Below are 12,496 nucleotides of genomic sequence, written 5' to 3'. Positions count from 1 at the left end.
TGAGGAAGATTGTTCCTGAGCTATCATCTGTGCCAACCTTCCTCTGTTTTATGTGGGATGACGCTGCAGTGTGGCTTGATGAGCGGTGCTAGGTCCGCCCCGGGATCCGGACCTGCAAACCCTGGGCCGCCGAAGCAGAGCACGCCAACTTAACCCTTATGCCGTTGGGTCAGCCTCGTGAGGAAGCTGTTTTTCACATGGGAGATTCGTTTGCTGCTTTCAGGGGGAAATGGAAAGGGTCAAAGTGCAATTTTTGCATCAGCTGCTTCTCAAATAACTAAGTCAAAATAATCAGCGTGCCATTGTAGCATATTTTGGGGGCAGTCTGCCCTGGGTCCCAACACTGCTTTTGAGTCAAGATTGCAAGACTACTGTTAGTTATGTCTGACCAGATACTGAAAGTCAAAGGTCAGCAGATGGAAGCAGAGCTGGTTGGGACATGGAGAATTGTCTCAGAGCACGTCTCGATGATACTTCATCAAGAGTCTGCTGCTTCCAGGCTTGCTTTCTTCAGTCAGCTGAATGCAGGGAACGAGGAAGCTCCAGGGCAGAGCTGCAAGATGGAAGGAGCCAGGATCCCTGAGTCGGCCTGCAACAGACCGCCTGCTGACCAGGAACACCTGCCGTGGAAGTTTACCAGAGCGAGAGAGAGACTTCTGTTGTGCTTTGGCCAGTTGTAAGTGCACGTTTTATACCAGTATGGTATTAGGGCATTATCTTCTTGTTAGATGGATTCTAGCCACTGTATCCAAATCTCAAAGGAAAGGCAGGTTCTGAGTATGTAGAAAATTAGTATTCTGCAGTTTTCCTTCTCCACGTGTATAATTCTGTTATCTGTTCCTCAGAATGTAGACGTGTGATGTGACAGAGTTGGGACGTTTTATTAGGCTGCAGTACTTTCTTAGAGGTGTAATCTGAAGGAGGCTACTACTCATGTGAAAACTGGTGATTGAGGATTTGTGATGCCAACTGTGAAGGTTGCCAGCAGTGGAGGAGAGACTGATCTTCAGAGCACTCTCGTTTAATAATGATCTTAGGGCTAAGAATTATTAGTTTTTATTGATTTCCTAGAATTTACATAATTGAAAAATTAGCAAATGTATAAGGTATGTATGATGTGGCATTTTCCAAACTTAAGTCATTTCCCTACTCCTTCATTGTTTTTGCTGTGTTTTATACCACAGCATTTTATCTCACTCTTGTTTTTTGTTTGTTGTTCTGTTTGTTTGGTAACGTCTGTTGCCAAGCTTCCTTTTTTTGCTTGAGGAAGATTCTCCCTGAGCTAACATCTGTGCCAGTCTTCCTCTATTTTGCATGTGGGATGCTGCCACAGCATGGCCGATGAGTGGTGTAGGTCTGCACCTGGGACCCGAACCCACCAACCTGGGCCACTGAAGTGGAGTGTGCCGAACTTAACCACTACACCACAGGGCCGGCCCCTTTCTCACTTTTTTCTTTTTAAACTTAGCATTGTCATAAGAAGTAATACATGTGGAGTCATAGGTTGGTGTGTTATTTTTTCCTAATATCTATTTGAATAATACATACTTATTTAAAAATCCCAACATGTGGTAGATAACTTTATTTTAAACGCCACTAGTGATATTTCTATCATACCTGGGAAATGCTGTTCACATAATGAATATTATTTTTTAGGATCTTCAGTGCTTAATCCATAAAATTCTAATAGAAATAGATGCAGTCACAGGAACTAGCGGACGTACTGTGTCTAACAGGGCTTTGGTTACAGCTTTTTCCTATCACAGATTAGTATTCTATTTGATTAATATCTACATTTGTTTGTGACTGAGGGACAACGAAAACAGTGTATTTAAATAATTTTTGAACAGTGTTAAGCAGGATGTGCTTCTAAAGTTAGTGAGGAATGGGCCTAAGGAAGTGCTAATGACCGTGACATTAAGATACAAAAATCTTGGAAAATACTGATACTTGTGGTAGAGAAAGAATTTGATAATCCCGTGATCCGAGGGTGAAGAAGATAATGAGGCTTGACCGGCCCCGGGGAAGCGTTGTTAGATTAGTGACTTAAATTTCAGGTATTGAGGAAAGAATTCCAGTAGGGAAGTTTTTCGCATTTTCCTCTTCTTCTCCTTTTATTTGCCCATATCTTTTTGTTCACTTGAGAGTATGTAAGATGTTGTCCTGGGGACATTTCCTATCAGTGTCAGCAGGAAAGAGTACTTTGTTGGAGGGGTGCCCTGGCGATCCTTGGTAGCTGAGGAAGTACCCACGTGCTGCTTCTCTCCCCTCTCAAATGGTTTTAAAGTTCTAGAATTTGCCTAAACCATTGGATTTATATATAATTTAAATGTTAACTTCTTCCGTCATTTTGGTAAGTTTGTCCCTTGGTGTATAAATTAATACTTTAAATTTGTTCTAAAACATCTGTGTTTAAAGTTGAAAAGCAAGTTGCTTATTTCAGGTGTTCCAGAACTTTGTAGATGAGTCTTATACACTATAGACAGTGAGCACATTGAAACTTAGTCTTTTTGGTTTTCCTTTTGAAGAGTCTAACTTCATATATAGTCCTGTTTTCGCTCCTGACTTCCTTTACCCATTTTTTATGATTTGAATCATTAACACCCTATACCAGCAGGCAGGATAGTAAAAGCAGGCAAGGTAAATAAAGGAAAAGTGATAGAACTTCAGATGAGTTAATTTTGTAATTTGTGTTAGATCAGTTAAAACAGGAGTATGTTAAAATAGTCAAAGAACAATCGTTTAAACTTTGGAGATTTTTTGCCCTTTTCTCACTTAGAACAATTAATTGACAGTGAGATGTGAGAGACACTGACAGAGCTTTAGTGAAAAGCAGCAAAATGGAATTCAGAAGGAGAATTTAGAGGGAAAACTTGAAAATGGAAATGCAGTTTTGCTAGGTGAAAACTAAGGAAAAGGGGATCAGGAAAGTTACAGAAAAATGATAGCATTCTCGAATGAATGGCATAACGTTTATAGAGAGAACCTGCTGAGATGGTGAAAGAGTCTAGAGATGTGTGTGATTGCAAACCTCCCCCCTTTTTGAGCGAATAGACCGTTCAAACTAAATTAAGAAAAGGATATAAAGTCTGTTGTTTGTTTTAATATTTCATGACTGATTTTATAGATGAAATTATATTTTACAATAAATAGGAAGAAGAATTTATGTAGCCTGTTCTATTTGATGTGAAACAGCAAATCCCGTCTCTCTGTAGCTGTGAAGAAAATTCGTTATAATGTCTTTAGTTGTAAGAGATGGTTTCATTGTGATTAGTTACATTGATGATAAAACAACCTTTTCAAATGGCATACGACACGAATGATCGTGTGTGTCTGCTTTTAATGGCATTGAAATTTTTCATTTTCTGTTTTACTCATAGAATTTTCCTTTTTTTATGCTGTTTTCCTGTTCCAATAAGAATTTTCTTCCTTTTGAGAAAAATCAAAACAATTAGATGGAAATATTAACAAAGCATTAATTTTAAAAATACATTTTGAAAGGAGATATATTGGATTTTAACTTTTTGTGTAAAATCTTTCCTACTACACAAGATAGCTTTGTCAGAGGTGGTTAAGATCGCCATAAAATTGACTTTATTACTGGATCAATTTAATGTATTTGGAAAATAGTACTTGAAGTGTAGGAACATTTTAATAAAAGAAACAGCCAAGTAAGAAAACTGGGCTAATGTTACAGTTTATTTTTGTCCCATGACTTGTCACGTTATGTTGCTGTTACTACATCCTCACGAGTAGTGTTGGGAAGGGGAGACTCTTTGATAATGAAAGGGGTGAGGTCTGTTTATTCTGTTACAGTCACCATGGCTTGATCCCTATTAGTATGGCTTTTTAATGATTGTTTTAGCTCTAACTTAAGCGCTAAACAAATATTCTAATTTTTAACTTGCAGGCAGAATCAAATTAGGTATTTGAAACAGAACATGGGTATCCCCTGGAATAGGAACAGTATTCTCTTCTGACTTGAGTGCGAATTTTTTTCTCTCTGTCGATAGTTTTATTTACTCTGACCATTTGGGCTTAAGAGCACATAGTTCTAGCTTGTCTTGGGTTTGTCCTTGGACTCTGGCTGGGGAAGGTTATTTTTAGAAGTAGGCTAGACATGGCATGTGAGATGCTTTGGAGGTGGAACTTAATCAGATGTGAGTCCTGTGACCAGAGGCCCCTACATCTCCGAAGTTTGAATGCCTCCTGCTAGGTGAGGGTGAGGAAGTTTTGTATTCTGTGTGGCCAAAAGGATTGTGACTCATTCAGCCCCAGTGGCATGTGGCTGTATAGGTGTTTACTGCATGGGCTGCCCCATCAGGTTTGGGGAAGAGTAGAAATAGAGGTTGCTAACATTTCTGAGCTTAGCTGGACAGGAACTCATGGCTACTGTTATCTTTGAGGCAAGTTGTTTGCTATAAATGATTCTAGGGGCCAATAAGAATGAATGCCTTCATCCAAAATGAGGTTTTTCAGGAAACATGAAGACATTTCTTTTATTCCATACAAATCTAAATTTGAAACTCTCTACCTCATGTCTTTGTTAGTTAGCTCTTTAATAATTCTTGATTTTAGTATCCCAGTTTTTCATTGTAAGCCGTGTCAAGTCTGGTTTTGGTAGTGGGAGAGGCATAAATGTAAATGTCAGTTTATTAAGTTTTGAAATCTTTCAGAAGTTTGATGGGAATTCTTCTCTTCAACCAGTATACTTCGTGGACCTCCTCCCGTGTACCTTAATACTATTGTGATAGTATAGAACATTCTTGTTAAAGGTTGGAGGGTATAGGAAAGGAAATCTATGTAAAATATATACAAACGAGGGGTGAACTTGAGCCCTATCTACTCTTGCCAAGGTGCAAAGGAGAGAGAGGGCATTATATTAGTTATCTACCGATGTGTAACAAATTATGTCAGAACTTAGTGGCTTAAAGCAAATAAGCATTTATTATCCCCCAGTTTCTGTGGGTCAGGGTGTGGAGTAGGCTCATTACCCAGTTGGTCGTGGCTGCAGTCAGGATTTTGTAGGGGCTGCAATCATCTGAAGGCTTGCCTGGGGCTGGAGGAGCTGCTCTCCAGGCAGCTCACTCCCATGGCTGTTGGCAGGAGGCCCCAGTTCCTCTTTGGCTCTTGGTAGGAGGCTTCAGTTCCTTGCCCCCTGGGCCTCCATGTGCACAGGCTGCAGAAGTGTTCTTGCGACAGGTCCCCCACTTCCCTGGGCGGAGTGATCAAGAGAGGGGGCAAGCAGGATACCGGCACCTCTGTGACTGTGTCTCCAGAGCCGAAAACCCTCACTGCCACTGTTTTCTGTCCCTTGCAAGCACTTGGTCACCAAGGCCAGCCCACACCAAGGGGAGGGAATTAGGCTCCACCTTTTGAAGGGAGTGTCAGAGAATTTGTGGACTCATTCTGAATCGCCACAGGCATTTTCCTAGTGGGGGAAGGTAGAGTTAACAGACTTACCCTTAGGAATGCAATGCAGCCTGTCCCTGGCACGTTGAGGAGGTGGGTTTGGCTGGACCCGAGTGTTCAGGAGCTGATCCCATTGTGAATAAACAACTATGTTACACATCCATTTGTGGTAAAATTGCTTCTGATGTTACCAATAAATGGTTTTTAGGGTGTTAAATTTTACTCTTTTGTCATGGAAGAAGTTATTCAACTTGTGACTGTTAGCATTTTCATAGAAGAGTGATTTTTTTCTTTGTAGGATCAGATACTTTATTTTGTGGTCTCTGTTACAAAGTGATGTTTCTGATGGGAGAGTGTGGTGAGAGGAGGATTACATAAAGCACAGCTCCCTTTGGTTCCCCTTAGGTTATGCACATGGTGTTTTGTAACGACAACGAATACTACAGTTTTCTCCTGAACAGACTATATATGGACTTGGTGGTACTTTATTAAATCAGGTAATCGTATAAGACATATACTTTCGATAAAAGGTCCAATTGAAAATGGTAGATTAAGAAAGAGATCTGAGCAGTCCGCTAATTTCCGTTTATTCCTGTCTTGCTCAGCTCGCAATAGGCTTGTAGGAAGTCTTACGTGTCCTACCTTGCCCTTCCAGGAGGAGACTGTGCTGTAGGATCTCCACAACTTCTGGAGTTCGTCCTTTTTTGACCTCCTCAAAGGGAAAGGGCAAAAGAGCATTGGGAGCTTTTATAAATGCACGTGTGTGCACGCCAGCCATGCTGCACACTATCCCCTGTTGTGACTTTACCATGGGCCTGGTGCCAACACGTGCTAACTGCACACTGCTTGCACCACTAATTTGGGTAAGTCTAGGAGGGGTGAAGGGTGAGATGGCGTGGGACGGAGGCAGGGAGAAGGTGGTTTCCTGTGTGGGTGGCCTTGTACCAGTGAGAGAGGATGTCTGTGAGTGTGAGTGTGTGTGTGTGTGTGTGTGTGTGAGTGAGTGAGAGAGGGTGTGAGAAAGAGACAGAAAGCAAGCTCAAGCTGCCTTAATGTCTACTGGTTAGAAAAGAGAGAAGAGATGAAAAGAGAAGTGAAGACTGGAACAAAATAAGTGAAAACTGGAACAAAAAGGAGGGAAATGAGGGGAGAGACTTCATGTGTGCTGCCCATAGTCAAGATAGCATGTGAAGTGGTTGAGAACTGTTAACGTTTCCTGGAATAATTTCTTTAAAATGCTGAAAGAAACTTCCTGTGAGAAGCGGCCACCAGGTGTCATCAGAGGGCTGCTATTGATTTGTTTTGTTCTTGTTCTTAAAGAGTATTGGAGTGTTTCGATTTCTTTCTTGCAAGTGTGTTTTTTTTTTCTTCTTTTTAAACCACAGCAGAGACTGTTTCAGTCAGAGCGGGGACTTTCTTTTGGGAGTTTCTTGCTGGGCTAATAATTTTTTATGGGTAACACTGAAGATCAAGTTACAGGTAACTTTTTAGTCAAGGAACAGCTAGTTGAGAATTTGGATAAGAGTTGATAGTCTAAGTGGAATTGCATATTTGAAAATCTTTGTGGAGTTGGATGTTGTTGAATTTGCATAGGCAGCATGTGCTTTAAGATTTGGGAATAACATATCTCATTATTGTAGTCTGAACACCTGCTATGTCTTGTGAGTCTTGAAACCTGACTATGGGAAGAAATTCGAGGCTCATTTTCTTTCTCCAGTGGAACAAGTCCCAGTTCTTTCAGAGAGGACAGAGATGATGCCTTTCTTAAGGGCCAACAGTGAATCCCCTGCTTGTTCTGTTGTTTGCTTTGTTCTTGAGGGAATTAACGATGCTTTCTGGTACACAGTAGGCTTGCAATAAGTGTTTGTTGAATGAGTAAACGAAATCTGTCTCCAGAAAAATGAGCCCTTAAACTGTCCGTCCCAATTGGGTGATTTTTGAATTCTTCTTTAAGAAAGACCCCATCCCCTGTCTCCGTTGGTTACAAGGTACTTGTTCGAATAAGCTTTCTGATGAAGATTTTTCCTTTTAATTTATATTTGCATAAATTTCCTCATTTCTGTTTCATCTTCTGTAGATCACTATAAGATACTTTTCTAGATCACTTTAAGATACTTATTAAATCACCTTGCACTCCCGCTTACTGACATCATTCTAGTTCTGGGCTTTATCAGTTAAACTATTAGAATGTACTTTTTCTGTCTCGAGGCTTTCTCGACCTATACTATGTCCTGTGTACTGAAAAATTAACCTTCCTTAAGCGGTGCTGTGTTTTGGTGACTCCCCACTGACGCTACTGGATAAATCCCAGCTTTGAAGTCAGAGCCTTCTGTGGTCTGGTCCGGGCTGGTCATTTGCCTTTGTTTTAAGTTGCTGTGCAGTAGACAGCCAGTGCTGTCGCTGTCTGGACTGCTCACGGCCTTGCACACTCACTGTGTGTGTTTTTGGCTTTGCCTAATCCCTTCCTTCTACTTGAGATGTTTAACTCTTCCTATCTGCTTCTTCAACAGAAGACAAAAACGGTTTTAGTTTCTTCAAGGTTTAGCTGAAATAACATTTCTACTATTTTAGCCAGCTATTCTACTTGGGAGTAGGATCTCTTGCTCATTATACTGCTATAGATCTTGGTGTGTATCACACACGTGATCCTATTTGGCCTTGTGTGAGTTCCTTTGCGTATATGTCACATGGCTTCTAATAGAATATGAGGGCAAAGAATGGGTTCATATCAGTGTCCTTCCTTTCGTATGCTAGGCACTCAATATATATTTGTTGAATGTTTGTTCTTTCTTGCTATAATGAGATGATGAATTGACGACCTCAGATGTGTATGGATGAGATTTGTGCACCATACAGCTTTGCGAAATGTGAAATTGCCCTATAGATGAAGCGCAATCTGTTCTTTTGTGTATTTTACTAAAGAATGTCAACTGAATTCCTGGGGAAGGGGAAATGCTGATATGTCCTCCCCTGTCTTCAGGACACAGATGGCCCAGACGTGTTTGTGGCTCAGTGAAGGTGAGGGAGCTGCTGAGCTGCCAGTCCACAAAGATTGATGAAATCTGAGAACTTCAGAGGAAAGAGCTGGCGTGGCACCAAGGCCATTAGCATATGGAATCCTTATCAAGTGTATCTCGGCTTACTTGCACATTGAATTTTCAGTTAGACTTCTTTTAGTTTACTTAATTACCTGCTTATAACAATTCAAATAAATCCTGAGAAGTTATGTTTTGTGTAGCTAGGGAGCTGACTTCATGTAGATTAACACTGGAGTCCAAAATCGGAGAGAAGGGAAGAGTCTCACGTATAAACTTCACATTGTGTCTTTGTACTCAGTTCACTTTGGGTTCTGTCTAATGGAATGCAGTGCCTTAAAACGTTACATGGTTGTGTTTTCAACTAGTTTTATCTTCTGTAGTATATTTATTTTCTAGAAGGATATATTTTAAATGTTTTGGCACCGATAAAATGTAGAGAAATGTAAATATAATGGCAATTAGACAGTTTCATTTTTAAGATTAGTAATTTCTCTTTCAGTGAAGAGAAGGTGAGTCAGGTATGGTAATTTTTCTATTTAAAATGGGGTACTAGCATTATAGCATATGCATATATATTTTTCTTTAAAATCAATGAGTATTCAGTATTGGTACTAAATTTAAACCTGGTTGTTCTTTAACATTTTCTAAAATTGATCTTCCCTTAATGGGCTTTCCGTAGATAGGACATAAGTTGAGCCTCATGTTCAGTGATTTCTCTCCTATTTCGGAGCCCAGTTAATCTTCACTATGGCCATCACTCCGTCACTTAATCCACTTCATGTACTTACACTCTCAGCGATATCCTAGATTCAGTGTTCAAAGCCTAAAGTTCAGCCAAGTTCCCTCATTAGAATTCCCACCTTTGGTTAGTCTCGTCATAGAATTTTGAGAGAAAAGACCCGAAGCTCACTCTTCTACATGAACCTCATAAGAGTTAGCATTTCCTAGCTTAGAATGGAACCAGGGACACGGTATGAATGTCAGAGCCTTAGGACTTCTCCCCTCCTCACGCCTGAATTGTTGTAAGTCATTCTAGTTCTTCCACGTGGGATGCTGCCACAGAATGGCTTGATGAGCAGCGTGCAGGTCTGCGCCCAGGATCGGAACCGGTGAACCCTGAGTCACCGGAGCGGAGCACGTGAACTTAACCAATCGGCCATGGGGCTGGCCAGCTAATTTTGTATGTAAACTTAATTCTCGGTCAAGATGTCCTGGATGCTCTTGGTATTTTTAATCTCACATTGTTCATTTTCACTCTTAACTTCAGTCTACAGAATATGTCAAAATGGGGGCCCACAGAGAAGCTTTCTACACTGAAGTTTTTTTTCTTGGACTGATTCTTCAGGCCTAGAAGCTCTCTTTATTGGGCAAGTGACAGGGTAGCAAGTTCCTCCCCGGCTCTCAGTATCAAGAAGGGTTTGATTATAAAAGAGAGCTTCTCTAAACCTGTTCAGGAAAATAAATAGTAAAATATAAGTCTATCATTTTCATAGGACTACCTCATTGCCAGAAAGAGTCCTACAATCTTTTCCGTGTTGTCATGTACCTCTACTTAAAGGGCATAAAAGAATATCAGGAATCACTTTGAAGAATTAATCTAGCCCAACACACCCTTATAAAGAAGATTTAATAGTTTATTTAATAGTTTATTTGACCACCTACTCAAAATTTGTTTATCTTCAGTTTTCCTCTAATTCTGCAATTTTGTTACAGTTTTACCTAAGTTTCAAACAGATAATCACAATTTAAATTAAAAACAAACACTTCACAATATAGGAAAAGCCTGACTGAAAGATAAATTGTACATCTCAAGTTAGCACAACAAAATGTGTTTGATAAACTGCCAAATAAATCTTTGAGTTGCCTCCCCGACCCTTGAACTGATTTTTTCTCTTAAGGGCATAATTAAGCTTTCATTCAGAATGCCGTATACCTCACATTGCGATTATTGCTCTTATCAAAATCAACCAGTTGTTCTCCTCAACTTGCCCTGAAATTTTAACTCCTCCGGAAAGCTCTCAGTTGCACACTCTCTACAAACATTCCACCCATCTCTGGTATCCAATGCCCACAGCAACTCAAGGAGGCGTTTGCAATTTTAATACGTTCCAGAAACAGGAGTTGAAAAATGACGAATTCACGATGATGAGAGGAAATTCTGGAGGTTTTTAAAAAAGAAAAGATTCTATCATATTACTGGACTGTAAGAAATATCACTAGCAATCTTTTTTCATACAATCCTAGAGTTCATTAACATTAAACCTTTGATCATGTAAGTAGAGTTGCATGACCCCATTTCATTACTGTTATTAAAAATAATGGTACCTACCCTGTATCTCCCAATCCATGAAGGAAAATCACCTACAAGAGAAAAAATTAATAAACAATGCCCAAATAAACCCACACAGAATTGATACACACTAGCGTTGGTCAATTCTGGATGCCAGAATTTCAGAACACTACCTTCAGCAAATCAAACTCCATAGAGCTCTCTTCAGTGGGAAAAATACTTAATTTCTCTCACTGTAGTTCCGAAGATAATTAATGTGCGGCCTTAGCACTTAAAGAGGTCCCAGTTAGACATTCTTAAGTGCAAATAACATTCTAGGAAAAATAGTTTGTTTCAAGTCAAACCATGCAAGTCTCATGTAAACTGTAGACTTTTTCCATCACAAAAAGGAGCTTCCGGGGTTAAAAAGACATTTGAGCTCCTCGTACACGGTTTTCTAAAAAACAGCACCCTGTGATGTCATAAGTTGCCAATCTTCAAACTTCTTTAATTCAGGACACGAGTGCAAGGTAAGAAAATAAAGTCATTTTCTTGAGGACTTCAGACTTCCCTCACCCACAAACAAGAGAGAAACGAGCAACGGAGCCACCTCGAGTTAGGGTGCCTGGCCGCTAACGCCGGTCCCTACAAGCTGGGGACTCGCTCCGCAATGCAGAGGGCTCGGGGCTGACGGGGGCGGGCGCGCTGATCCTCCGGCCCGGCCGCAGCCCCGGAGCCCTCCCGACACCGACCACCCCACCCCACCCCACCCCACCCCACCCAGCCCACCCCGGACCCGGCGGAGGGAACCCACCCACCGGCCGCCAGGCGGTCAGCGACGCCAACCCTGCGCGAAGGGCAGTGGTGAGCAGCGGGCCGAGGGTCCCCTCCGAGCCCCGGCTGCCGCCACTCACCGCAGCAGTGGCCTTCCGGGCGGCGGGGATGATGGCGGGAAGCGGGGCAGACGTGTTATTACCGCACATACACCGGCTCGACCGACAACGCGCGTCGCAGGCGGAAGGGAGAGAGGGCTCCCGGCCCGCCCCACCGGGCGCGCGCTCAGGTGTCGGCGGCCCGGCGGCGCTCTTTCCTGCTGGGCGTCCGGGACACCCTGGGGGAGACGCTCTCAGCCCCAGCGGGACTGCGTGGTCCCTGGAGCCTGGGCTTGCCTTCCGCTCCTGGGGCGCTGTAGTGAAAAGAATGAGCCCCAAAGCCAGTCATCCGCAACCCCACATACTCCTTCGTTTCCTGAAGCTGGGGTGGACTCGTTTGCGCTGGGAGAGGTCGCTCGAGCTTTCGCTGTATTTCCGTTTGGGGCTACACCAGTGTGCAGTTTTGGAGTCGACTCCCCTCCTCCTTTAAACTTCAGCTGAAAGAGAAAACATTCAGTTGTCACCGAGAATGCACAACTTATTGATCGATGGATAGTGACATAGTACTGATTTAAGCATGAGACTAGACGGTCCCTTTTCTGCACAGGTGGGTCAATGCATATTAAATACATGGTATGATCTGGGAAAGCGCAAGAGATAGAAACCCCGTAGAACCAAAATGGCCAGACCTTCTGAAGTTTATCGTTCAATGGAGAAAGTTAAATGATATACACAGTCCTTAGGGAGTACAGTGTAAGATAGGGAAAGAAGCTGGTGAACAAAAGGCTTTAAAACACACACACACACACACACACACACACACTCACTCACACTCACTCCACTTTAATTCATAGGATAACCAGAATGCAGTCGTACTGTTTTTTATCTTTCTTGTCTTGGATTTG

At 41.9% G+C, this 12,496-nt stretch overlaps 1 protein-coding gene across 1 annotated transcript in view; it reads left to right on the top strand.

Annotated features, from left to right (window-relative positions):
- The first annotated feature begins 499 nt into the window (after positions 1 to 499).
- Positions 500 to 12,496, top strand: part of LOC138922324 (ral guanine nucleotide dissociation stimulator-like) — a 378,765-nt gene continuing 366,768 nt past the window's right edge. The window contains exon 1 of the transcript XR_011435411.1: positions 500 to 676. The gene's annotated coding sequence lies outside the window, so the exon portion shown is untranslated. The remainder of the gene's footprint in view (positions 677 to 12,496) is intronic.

The sequence above is a fragment of the Equus caballus genome, unplaced genomic scaffold, assembly GCF_041296265.1.
Source record: "Equus caballus isolate H_3958 breed thoroughbred unplaced genomic scaffold, TB-T2T haplotype2-0000768, whole genome shotgun sequence".
Lineage (NCBI taxonomy): Eukaryota > Metazoa > Chordata > Mammalia > Perissodactyla > Equidae > Equus > Equus caballus.
Note: the sequence above shows the minus strand (reverse complement) of the source record. Positions and strands in the feature narration are given on the sequence as shown.